At 36.2% G+C, this 12,866-nt stretch overlaps 1 long non-coding RNA gene across 1 annotated transcript in view; it reads left to right on the forward strand.

The window, feature by feature from the left end:
• LOC106038630 (uncharacterized) overlaps positions 1-12,866 on the forward strand; it is a 201,598-nt gene that overhangs the window by 91,817 nt on the left and 96,915 nt on the right. The window contains exon 2 of the long non-coding RNA XR_010831306.1: positions 3,375-3,442. This is a non-coding gene — a long non-coding RNA (uncharacterized lncRNA). The remainder of the gene's footprint in view (positions 1-3,374; positions 3,443-12,866) is intronic.

A 12,866-nucleotide genomic window follows, 5' to 3' on the forward strand; every position in this document is an offset into this window, starting at 1 on the left:
ATTCCAACTGGCCTTTTTATTATTGTACAGAGTATTTTGGCACTACCAGCACTCTTCCAGACTTTCTAGAAATGGCACAGAGCTTAGTAATTCCAAACTGGCATTTGATTTACTAAAATAAAAATCAAAGGATAAAATTTCAAAAAACCTTACCAGCGTTGCATCAGAGTTTCAAAACTCAACAGAGTTACGTCACAGAGAGAGCATATTGTTGTATACTATCCTCATTCAAAAGTCTGACAGTAATTAGCATTTCTGTATTTACAGTGATTGAAACACATCCTGAATCACAAATAAAATGAAATATTTAAATTTGGCATTTTTTGGTGCTATATAAGGTGCTGTAACTTGACTTCAGACTAAATTGTAAAAAACAACTTTTAATCTAGTTTTGAGTGCTTTCTTCCCAAGTTTGAGCTACCTGTGTAATTTTCTTTCCTCCAGAGAAATGTGGTATTAAACCCTTTATTTTTCTCTCCTTGAGACCTAATACTGATTTTTACTGAGTTCTGGTAAAATAAAAATGCAGTCCATTAAACTCCTAAATTTACACTATCATAAATTTTCACTGTTACTTTCTTTCCTGTTTTTAGTAAGTAACCACTTTCACATTTTGTCTTCCTAATCTTTTGTTCTATGAGTTTTCTAAGCAAATTCTGAAGCATCCTTGGAGTTAACATGTGGAGATATATCTGTCGTTACAAAGTACCTTTAAACATTTATCATCAGTTTCCTGTAATTGTAATTTATGACCAAAATTTTGCTTTTGCTGTCTTGTAACTAAAGCTGGTTGGGATTGTTTTCTTACTTCGTTCTTGTTGAAAATATTAATTGAAACTTGTCAGATACTTTTCGTGGAAACTAGAAATGCAGAGAAGCCACTTTGCCGGTACCTGCATGCACATAGCTCAATTACCCATGATTTGCATCTGGATAAGTCTAGCACTTCAGGTGGTTATGCAACACTAGATAGTTTAAAAGGAATGTATTCAATATGATAGAAGTGTCAGTTCATTTCTGCCTGTTTGTTTTCAACTGACATTTTGTTTGAATACAAATTTCTTTTGAATACAAAAATGTGTTTAATATATGAAGTTTCTTGTCATCAAATGTTTGAGCTTTAATAACGTATCTTTATTGGCTTCCATTGTTAATCTTTTTAGCATTTTAAGACATTAAATACAGTTGGTAGGAGACATGTACGAATTATATAATCTTAAAGTCTATTACAGATAAACTGCTGTTTCAGTAAACGTGAACTTTTGAAAGCTAAAATGTTATAGGTGTTTCTTTGTCATGAGTACGTGAAAATAATTGAGGCAGGCCCTAGAAAATAACTTCTCTGGGGGAAAAAGAAAATTAAACTATTAGAAATTATATTTACGCATCGAGTAAGGATTGTGTAATTGAAATTTTTTGTATTGTTGGTCTGTGGTTATGACATCCAATAGGACTGCTTTCTAGGTCTTTTAGATGTCATATACATGCCTGATCGCTTATTCTTTTGTTGACCTGTGATTTCAATACTTCTGCTTCATGTTAAGAGGCCCACAATTAAGCAGCGAGATAATTTGTATCAGCAGAGACTTCTGGAAAGACCAATATGTCATCAGTGTAATACCTAACCTATTCGGGAAATTTAGTTGAAATAAACTGGTTTATACCAGGTAGATAGACGAGTTGTTCCACCCAGCTAATTAAAACAGTTAAAATGGGAAGATAAAATAGGACATTCTGTGTCTTTTCCTCTTTAAATTTTCTACCTAAATAGAGTTCAACTGATGTCACCTATGTAGTATGGTACATCTATTACTTTATCTTGTCTAAATCAACGCTGTTTAATAGACTTAAATGTCAGTGGTTTATAGTCTCAGAAAATAACGTTTCCCTATAAATGAATGTAATGGAAATTTTCTCTTTGCTGACGTTATGATGGCAAAATTGATTCATGTCACACCAAAAAAGAAACCCTATACATAAGCAATTAAACCTGAATTTCAGGGTCCTGCTCTGTGAGTGGTGTTAAAACTATAAATGAACAATTGCAAAAGGGAAACCTAATCTAGTATACCTAGTGGATTAGTGCCTCAAGCCTCAGGTGAATTTTCAGAGCAATATAATCATGAGTTTTATGACCCTACACTTCATAACAAGATTAGAAGTAGTCTATTTGTTACTGTCCAGAAATTGAGAAAGGTTGCAAGATCAGTGTGCAGTTACCCTCATATTTGACCTACAGAAAATACTGTGGTTTTGACAGAAGAATACGGAAGACCCTGATTTGACTTATACGTAGTTTGTTTATTGAGAAGCTACAGTTACAGGGAAAGTATTGTTAATACGTGTAGTGATGCAGTAGTAGTGTTGCTGTGGGTTTTGTTTTCTAAACTTGAAACAGAGGGAACTTTTGTGGAGAACGATAAAAGCTTTTATTAGGTAAGGTTGGAGACAAATTTTGGGGTTCAGAGCTTTCCATCTGGTTTACCCAAAAGCAACCAAATAACAATTAAAAATAGATAGTGCCTTGTAAATGAATTATGCTAAACAGACCACCTGAAAGAAAGGTTTCTGGTCTATGCGTTTTCAGACTGGCAAATAGCTAGGAGTTGAGCAAAAAGGAGATGTGGGCTATGATACAGTCATTTGAATAAATATGCAAGCATGGAGTTATCGAGGGCTGGCAATTGTGTGAAAATGGAACAGTCTATTTGGTTTGATTGCATGTTTTGTTGAGAATAAGATGTGAAAATGGCTGATGGTTAACCACGATATAATCTAACAATACCTTTTAAAGCTGTACAATATTTTCTTTTTATAGGCTTTTTCTTCCTGGCAGGTGAAAAGGAATTATCTAAAATTATTTTCTTTGTCTCCTAGCAGCTCCCTTATCTGTACCATGAACTTGCTTATGAATTCTGCTAAATCTCTTAAACTCTGAAATCTTTTACCTCTGGTAAAAATCTATTTTGCTGACTGTTTAGGGAAATGGCTTTAGCTACTGTCCTCTCATAACCCCTGACTTCAAATACTATCCATTCTTCTGCTTCCTGAGAGCAGTATCTATCCTAGCTAACAGCGAGGAGCTAATAACATTTTGGGAATAGATACCATCTTTGCAGTGTTGGTAATTGTAATTCAATTAATTTTTCTTGTTTGTTTCTTTCTCTGCTCAATGTAACAAGATTTTCCTTTTGTATGTGTATGCATGGTCAAATGGGGTGGTCTCTTCAGATGCTCTAAAATTTTACCTAATACTTGGCTTAGACCTCTAATTTTAGCTGTTTTTATTGAAATTCTCTGGAACTCCTGAGGTGGTGCCTATGTGAAGCTTCTGCTGAGGTTTTTAATCCTGCTGGTTCTTGCATGTTTTTCAGGTAATGTAAGAGGGAACTTCTGATATGGAAAGGAGGGAGGATAGTTGCGTGCACACACATAAAAGAAGGTAAAAATACAGTTGTTTTGTTTTTGTAAACCACTTTGCAAACTCATGATTTCTTGAGCACGATGAGTAAACAGAGCTTGGTGAAAAACACAGGCATTTTGTTTTCCTACAAAATATTTTCCTACAAATACCTAAGAAACTGAGTAGTTCGCACAATACTCCATATGCAGATGCTTTTACTTCTTAAAAGCTTGATGCTAATAATTAAATATGAGGTAAATATGCTCTATTTCAAGAGTCACTGGATTGTTGTTTTATCTTCATGTGTCCATGTGGTTACTGCAGCTCAATCAGAATGTATTTCCATTGTTTCCAAGAAATACATTCCTCTCCCTCATTTTGAGAGAGCATTGAGGGAGCAAATTTATCTGGAAAATAAAGAGCTAAGATATGGAGAGACTGGTGTGTGCTATAAAATGGAGCATCCTCAAGTCTGCAAATAATGTTATGACTAGGAAGTACAGGAAAAGCATTAAGTTTAGACTCGAAAATAATCGTAAATGCTATGACACTTCATACACTGTAGTGCTCATAACAAACATTTTTCTTGATAGCTATGAACCACCATCTCCATGGAAAAATAGAATATTTAACTCAGTGGAATATATACCTTAATAAAACTAAAACATAAATGTCTTATTACACACTTTACTAGGTACATAATTTTCATTCTAATTCTGAACCTACAAGATTACTAGATAAAACAGTTTATTAAAGCATCTTGACTACTGTGCAAGTGCACCAATATAAAATGGCAGAGATATTGTCTGTTCTTAATAGCTAATATAAATATTGAAGTGCTCAGATTGCATGTACTGGAGTTAAGCTATTGTGCATGTTCTTTTAAGGGTTCATACATAAATAATTGATTTTTACTTAAGAATAAACATCCTTTAAAATAAAAACAATTGAGAGTTCCACTTCTAAAATCCTTTATGGCAAAGGCAACCCAAAATGTCCTGCCTGTGTGTTAAATATCACTTCTCTTAAGAGATGTAGGCTATAGCAAGGAAGGAAATTTTACCAAAAAAATCAGAAGGAAATGAACCAGGCTTATAAATACGAAGCTCCACAGGAAGATATTACTATAGTGGTTAGTAAAACCAGGCAGAAGTGTTTGAGATTAAACAATGCATTTTTTTTTTATTTTTATTTTTTTAAGTTTCTGGCAACGTTTTTGTTAAAATAAAGTTAGGGGAGAGAAGGGGAGTGTATGTGCAGGGCTCTTTCCCCCATGGCCTGTTTTGATTCGGGAAGAACAGGAAGCTGAAATAACTCTCCCACATCTCAAATGCATACTTCAGTCATCTGTCTGATGCTTGATGCCTTCAGTTGCTTTCACTGTGTCCTTTCCACAGAAATGGCTCCCTGTACCCATCAAGAAAGGTTTTTCCTATTTTTTAAGATTTTGTTAGATGGGCATGTTCTTGAGAGGATAATTGATTTTCAGTGGAGCAGGACTCAATTTGTCAGTTGTTAGTCCAGACCAATTGTGCATACATTGTCAGATAACAGGGTAGCCTCTAAATTTGAAGCCGTGCGTTTTGCAATTTCCCCTTTATTGTGGATGTTTGGGGAGACCCAGAGAAGTGCTGCAGGGGAGGGAAACTGATGGTTGGCTTCTAGCACTGCTGAACTTTTCAGTGTTTGTACATCAGTCAGTAGGGATTCTTCCTTTTGAAGTCTGTCTGTGTACATCAAGTTTTTAAGCTTAAAATGCTCAGACAGTTCTTTCACCCAGGAACTAATGAAGGATGGGAGTGGTAGAAGGCATTTGTTATTGTTTCTGCATTTACTTAGATTGTGATTTCATTTCTGGGGACATCCACAACAATGTCAAGTAAACAGAAGTAAGCCACTACTGACTGTCCATTATGTTTTAACAAGAATAACTAATCTTCTTAAATTATTCATTTTTAGTACATTTACTCCATTTAATACATTAAAAATTTGTTGGTCCTACTAAGAGCAGTGGATCTTCTGGGAAAAGAGACCAGTAACATAGCTGCTAGAGCAAAGGAGAGTAGCACTAATTGTGCAAAATAATGGACGTAAGATTTTGTTTCAATAATGCCAGTCCAAATTAGCGCTCCAATCTGTTTTATCAAGTAGAGCAGAGTTGTGTTCAGTAAAAGGCAAAGATGACTGCTGCTTAATAGGGCATGTTTCCAAATGGTATAACCTGGATAACCTGGTTTCTTCCATGCACCACCCTCTGCTGCTGCTTCCCTGGGTGCCATCCACAGAAGTGAAGCTGATGTTCGGCTCAAACGCAGCCTCCACAATGGGGAAGCTGGCCCACCTCCTGTCCTTCCCTTATACTCAGGGGAGGGGGAGGACAGGGAGGAAAATTGCTTCTTCCTTGAGGGATTAAGGAAAATGGGAATTTCCAGGTTCAGAAATGGAGTTTTGGTTGCAGTTGGGTGGCGCTGTGCACCACATGTGAAAGAGAAGGAGGACACTAAAATGGAGGGGAGAGCAGAGAAATTGTAATGTGAGTGAAATGGGTAAGCTGGATAAAATTTAGCAGGTGTCCTTGGAGAAGTCCAAACTGTTGCTGTGGCCTTGGGTTGTCCATTTAAACTCTTTATTCTTAGTATCAGATGCAGTACAAGTTTACCCGTTGATAGGTAGAGCTGGATTTATGACCCTGATACAATGCAAATTATCTTGCAAACATCAGTGGAAACACAAATTTCTAAAACTGTGTATTGCAACACCTTACTGGATCAGAGTTTGGCAAATTTTTACTTCCAGTATTATGTGAGATCCATGTCGTTTGCTAATGAGCAGATTTAATTTAGCTCTTGAGTTCCCAGTCTTCTCCCTCTCCTGTCTGAGAGATGATGTGTCCCACAGGCACATTCCCCTGGAGCTCTCAGTGCACAGCCTGGTGGGATGCTCTGAAGCATCTTTCTGAGCTCATGTGAACAAAACTGTTTTTGTTGTTATTATTTGTTTGTTTTTATAGTATTAAGAAAATAGCTGTATGGTCAACAAAATATTAGGTGACATTTGGACAAAAATTTGACAACCTTAATTGGTTCCATCAGTGCACAATAATGGGGAAAGGGCAAACTTTGTACTATATATTTCTAGCAAGAGGGTTCTAGGCTCTTTGTTTTTTCTACAGGAAATATCTAATAGTTTTATCCATTTGTGTCTGCTTTCAGTTCAAGAAATAAATCGTTGGTGTGGAATGAATGTTAAAAATCTGGGAGGAAATTAACTTGTGTGAATGTATTGTAGTGCCAGAGATTTGTTTTTTTTACTTTGTTTTTAATTTATTTTTAAAGACATTGAAACTGTATTCCAAATAGCTTAGGTATAAGTATTTTCACCTAAATATCTACATACAGAAGTTGATTTAACTGTAAAATCTTTCAATATGAAAATTTCTGGAAATCCATCCAATAGAGCTTTGTTATTTGTGGCTTTTTAACGTCCCGGAGAGGTCACCTGTCTCTTAATAAAACAAATCACTTCAACTTGGATCTACTGATTCGTATTAAGTGTCTTATCTAACCTTTGAAATTCCAGGAGCGCCATTTTTTTCTTCTTTTTAATCAGTGCAAGTTGTATCAAGTCCCATGGGCATATCTGAGTGACAGGACCTTTCTTGGCTAAAGGAAAATTGCCAAGGAGCCATAGAAAGGAAAATGATACAAAGAATGAAAGAAAAACTTGTCGGAAGAACTCTCGCTTCTCTTTGCACACTAGGGATTTTAATCGTGTTAGCTGATTTGGTGAAGTTCTGATGCTCGATGTTTCAGAGGAGAATTAGTGAATTGCAGACCTGCTTTCAAGCACAGTATGATGCCTTGATTTCAAATATGTTCCTGATATCTGGGAGGATGCAATTATTTGTATAACTATGCCTTGAAGGTCTGATTAAAATCAGACTTCCAATACATCTGGCACCTGCGGTAAAAAATAAGTATAAAAATAAAAAAAACAAACAAACATCAACACACAAACCTCGGTAGCAGCACATTACAATGGGTAAGACAAAAGATGAAAAAGGGGAGCAGAGATACAAAATAAATGCAGTGCTCTGAATGTGCCAGGGTTTCTGGCTGGGAAGCAGTGCTGGGCTGCCTTTTCCCTTGCTGTGCCCCTCCCCAGCCTTTGGCTGCTTACCAAGCTGCCCCCACAAATGTTCCCCTTTCCTACAGGAGCGATTCACTTCATCTGCAGCAGCTGTGGGCCACTTCACTTTGTACTGCATTTTTTTAAGGTGCATGGACACCGGTTTCTGGTTATTTTAAATTGCCAGCTGTGGTCTTTGGTGGCATGACAGAGGAAAGTGGTAACCGGGAGGTGAGGCTACAGCTGAAGTCTCTGGACATACTGTTCTTCCCTCAGACCCTTGAGGCAGACCAGAGGGCAGGGATAGGAATAGGTCCCTTACCTCTTAGTCTTGAATTTTGGTCTAGGCTTCTAAACTACATCCATAGGATATATGAAAGTAACAGCTCATAAGGTATCACATTTGTTATTGCACAGGCATTTTTGTACGTGCAAACTAAACTGGTTTGACTGAATGCAAACCAACTTTTACTTTCGCTTTACTTAGATCCTAAATGCTGTTGGTATAGTACACCTTCTGGTCAAGGATGTTTAAACCATAATGCTTATAAACAACATTTTGTGATTTTTGTTAGATGAAGCAACTTTACTGTCAGACTTTCCTTTTGTCTCATTTTCCCTAATGAAACATTTCAGTGAAAATGCACATCAGTGAATTTTCTCAAACTTTGAACTCTTCCGTTGTACCTTACGCTTTATTTGACCTAACTTTTTGGGGCTGATTTTCCTTTATTTATTTATTTATTTTAAGGGAAAAGCTGACACTGCACACTGAAGGAATTGTGCAAGGTAGAGTTTTACACTCATTTTCACAAGGAGTAATTCTTTCCCAATGCTCACATCTGCCGTTCCCTTGATAGTCTTATAAACAGCTTTTATCTGTAAGTTGGGTTTCGTTTCATCTCCAGCCAATGCTTCTGTACTCTCTTGCCTCTTCTTTTACATGCTGTGAGAGACCAATTTTCTTTTTGGAGTTTAAGTGTATTTTTGTGGTATATCAGAGACAGGACCAGATTTTTAAGGCAGTTGGATGGGAAGCTGGGCAAAGAAGTGACTAGAGGATATCCTGGTTTAAGTCTCTGATGCAGTTGTCTGATATCAAAAGATTAAAGGATGCTAGACTTGGTTTTTAGGTTTGCATAGTAATTTAATTTAAATACATTGTAGTGTCTGAATCTCAGGCTGTATTCCTTTACTTTTTTTTTGTTTGTGTCATCCTCCCTCCCTCCCAAAAAAATTATTTGGCAGAAAAATTAAAGCAGTCCTATTGCTAATAATAAACCTCACTAAATTATGCAATTTAATTTCACATGCAAAACACTCATCTGTTCTTTACAGGTTGGGAAAAGCTTCTCTCACTCACACCTCCCCAAAATCTGGTTACAGCCCACTTTGTGCTCTATCCCTGTATGAATTACTTAAATTTTGTCACAATGGATGTTTACTGCTTGTTACTGAGCTATTAATATCCTGCATCTAAGAATAAAGCAGAAATAAATGTGGTGATATAACTCATTAGTTAAATCTGAAATAACTGAAAAAGGAGTAATTTTTTTTTAATATGGAGAATGAATTTCAAAAGCTACAGAATGCCTCAGCAGTTTCAGGCTGATTTTTGTGTTGAGCAGGCACTTAAAAAAAAAAAAAAAAAGGGGGAACTACATATATTTATTTTAGCTGTAAAAAATAAATGCACAGTACGTATATGTACTGTATGTGACTGAGTTACAATGATACACTCAGTCTGTAAATGCACAAAATATTTTCAGTCTACACAAACTATGTATTTGGCTGGTGGCTTGGATGATTTGAAATCATCCAGGAAATAAATTTGTGTTCTGAAACTGCATTAAAGATTTTCAACCTTTCCCCCCTCTGCTTTCTCAGGAGTAAACAAATAATTTTGCAAAGATGCTAATTTACCAGTGACAATCAGATACATGAAGGGTGTCAACGTGTGTGTGCATCATGCAGGAAACCTCGCCTGTAGGAGTTCAGCGTTGCACACCACTTAGTTCTATGACTCAGTTTAAAATCTCCCAAAAGGAAAGAATAGCCAGCCACTGCATCACTCTGACAAAAATTAAAACGTGAAAGGATTTGGACTGAATTATTTAACAAGCGAACAGATGGTAAATGAACCGTGTAATTTACTTTGGTTCAAATGCATTACCTTAAAAAAAAAAAAAAAAACCTTATCAGCTGCATATGTTGTGGGGTTCCAGTAATGCTAGGTACTGCTAGATTCAGAGACAGGTGATGTGGGAAAGGAAATACGTCAGGAATGTAATGATCTAAGACAGAAGCCAGATCTGACATTGCTTCTAATTCTTGATTAATGATTTCCCTTGTATTTTGCTACTGTAGTGCCATGTCAGTGCTTTCCTAATCAGAAAATCAAAGTACAAACTGATGAAAATGGATGGTGTCTTCAGGACTGCTATTGGTAACTTTGAAAGTATGATTTAGAATATTATAGCCCAATCTAAGAATGTGTAGCCTATCAAAATCTATAACCTGATGTAAAAAATACAGGTTTAACAGGTCTATATACTTGCTATACCAAAGTAAATGTTGCCTTTTATTAATACCAAAGCCAGTATGATGTTGGAAACAGTGACAGGAAAGGAACTTAAATTTTCCCCAAAACAGGTGCCCTTGAAAAATTATTATTTTAAAATCCAAGCTGACCAATACTATGAGACTACTGAAAACATGTTTTACATAACTTGGAGAAAGTGTTTCTCCCCCAGCATTCTATATTGCTTCTACTTCATTTTTTAAGAGAAGATACAGCTTGCTTCATAGCTTTGTAGGGGGACAGCTCTTGCATGTTGGGCAGATTAAATAATTCCTTGAGAAATTAAGAAATTAAAGAAGACAACAAAACAAATCAATTATCTATTAAAACAACAAAAATGGAAAAAAAGCAATAAAAATGCCAAATTGAAGCAAATGATTTTAATAGCAGGATGAATTGTATAGGTATGGGGGTAATGCAGAGGGAAGTATTCTTGAGTTTCATTTTTGAAGTAAGCTGTCCCAGTCTGCTTTCAAGTTGATGCAGATAATCTGCAAAGTTCTTTTTAAAGCTCTGGTAGTTCTAAAAGCATAAACTGAAGACATTATACTCATGAAACCATAAATCTTTGGAAATGAAAATTATATCTGCTGAAGTAAATCTTGTGGCTTTCTTTGCTTGAATTTTGCTGATATGACAGTAAACTGATATACCTAACACAGTGGAGTCATCTTTATCAGCAAGTACTTTAAAATAGCTTAATTATTTGCCTATCTTCACCTGTCTGCATTTTGTACCTCATTGTCATCCTGGCAAAAACATGTTAAAACAGCAAAACTTGCTTTAAGGGCAGGAGGAGAAGGTATGTCAAGTCCTGCAGTGACTTTGTGGTGCTATAAATAATGACATCTACCCCATTATATTTCCATGAAGAAATCATTGATGGGAGAGCCTTCATCTTCTGACAGGAAGTGAGAGGGATGTATCCATCTGAATAAATCTGATCTGAAAAAGTACATTCCTAAAACAATTTTGTACCTCTACTCACTCTTGGCAAAAGGTAAATTATTAAAAAAAAGAAAATAAAAAAGGGAGAGGATAAAAGGAGTCAAGGAGGGGAAGAAATCATAATACTTCCTGGTCATCTGAATTTCCAGACTTGTGCTCATAACTCTTACCAAAACATTTCCATAGTCTTCAGAATTTTGTCGGTTGTGATGTGAGTAGTTGGCAAGAGACTAGAAAGACCAGATAGAAACTCCAAAATACAGTGCTAGAAGCTTTCTGTTAAGCTAAGCTTAAATATAATCTTTTGCTGAATCTCATGCTGAAGGGTTGAGAATGGAATTGGCTATCCAGAGAGCATTCATATTCCAAAAGCTAACGTAAAGATATGTCCTGCTGTCAAATTGAGATCCATTGCAGATGCCTGGGGATTAATTGTCCAGTCTACCCACCTGGAATAAAAATGTGTTTAATAATGGAAATATGTATATAGGAGAAATATGACAGAGAAGAAGGCTAATAGCATACTGCCCTTTTTTGCCCTCACTTCAAAAATGTCAAAAAAACATCATTTTCTGCAATCAGCTCCATGTGAAGGTAGCTAATAATTAACATAATTCGCATAAAAAGGGATTCCATGTTACTATTCTGGCCAGTTTGACTTTATTATTTTTAAAAATGGGATGAGTTTAAGAGGCCTTAATGGACCAAGTGGTACCCCAAAGTAAAGCCAGGTTAAATTAGAAATTCTTGTTCTTGAAATTCTTCTTTAAAGCATATGGCTGCAGTCTTTAAATTGAAAGCTACCAGAGTAGTCCTAATTCAGAATAGAATCTAGATGTGAAAAACAAAATAACTGCACGTTATGGAGATGGAGAATGGACATCTAGTGCTTGATGACAGTGAATTCTGTTGTTTCACGCCTTTATCTTCCTTTAATGTATATCGAAACAATACATGATTTTTTTATTATTATTCTGTCTTGTAGGGCAGGTTTTTCTGCCCATTTCATCACAGTCTCTTTAATCACCAGTGATTTTTCTCCAATGTGTGTATCTACAACTGAGAAACACTGATATTAGACAGTTGCTTGTCTGGATTTGTTTTAGTAGTTTGATGGAACTGCTCGCGAAATGGGGAAAAAAAAATCTTCCCTGATTCATTCTGCTCTTTAAACGTAATCAGCTGCAAAAGGCTCTCTGTAACAATGATAAATGCAGCGCCATGCAGGTAAAACCACAAAAAGTAATCTATCCAGGATTAAGGAACTGAGATTGGAGGGTAGGCTGTAGCAGAAGAGACAACTCATTCATCTACCATTCCTGAGAATGAAATTGTTTTGTGCTGTGAGACTCAACGTCCCTAAATAAAGTGTGTAACATCAAATTGATAAGGAGATGGAAGAAATATATAATTATGATGCACCCAGGTGCTAAGGTGCAGATTGAAACCAAACCTGTTAATATTTGAAGAACCACCTTTCTTAGGCTTGCTTTTCCTCCTTGATCTGTGTTTTCACAACATGGATACAAGGACCTTACTTCCTTAGGAGACATGCATTTTGCAAAACTGACAAATCTCCTCCAGCAGGAAAAATCTCATCGGTGTTTGGTTGTATCAGATAGATCAGCACAAGTCCATGCTAAGAACTGCCTAATCTAAGTGGAGCATATGCATTGAAACTATTTTCAGAAGAACACTAATTGTGAACTGCTATTCTCAGTGCTGTTGGTTCTGAGGAAGAAATAGTTTCTTCTCTTCATGTATTTACTCTTTGGCAATCTTTGAGACTCTCCACTTTTTCTTCAG

This window comes from Anser cygnoides, chromosome 4, assembly GCF_040182565.1.
Source record: "Anser cygnoides isolate HZ-2024a breed goose chromosome 4, Taihu_goose_T2T_genome, whole genome shotgun sequence".
NCBI classification, from domain to species: domain Eukaryota; kingdom Metazoa; phylum Chordata; class Aves; order Anseriformes; family Anatidae; genus Anser; species Anser cygnoides.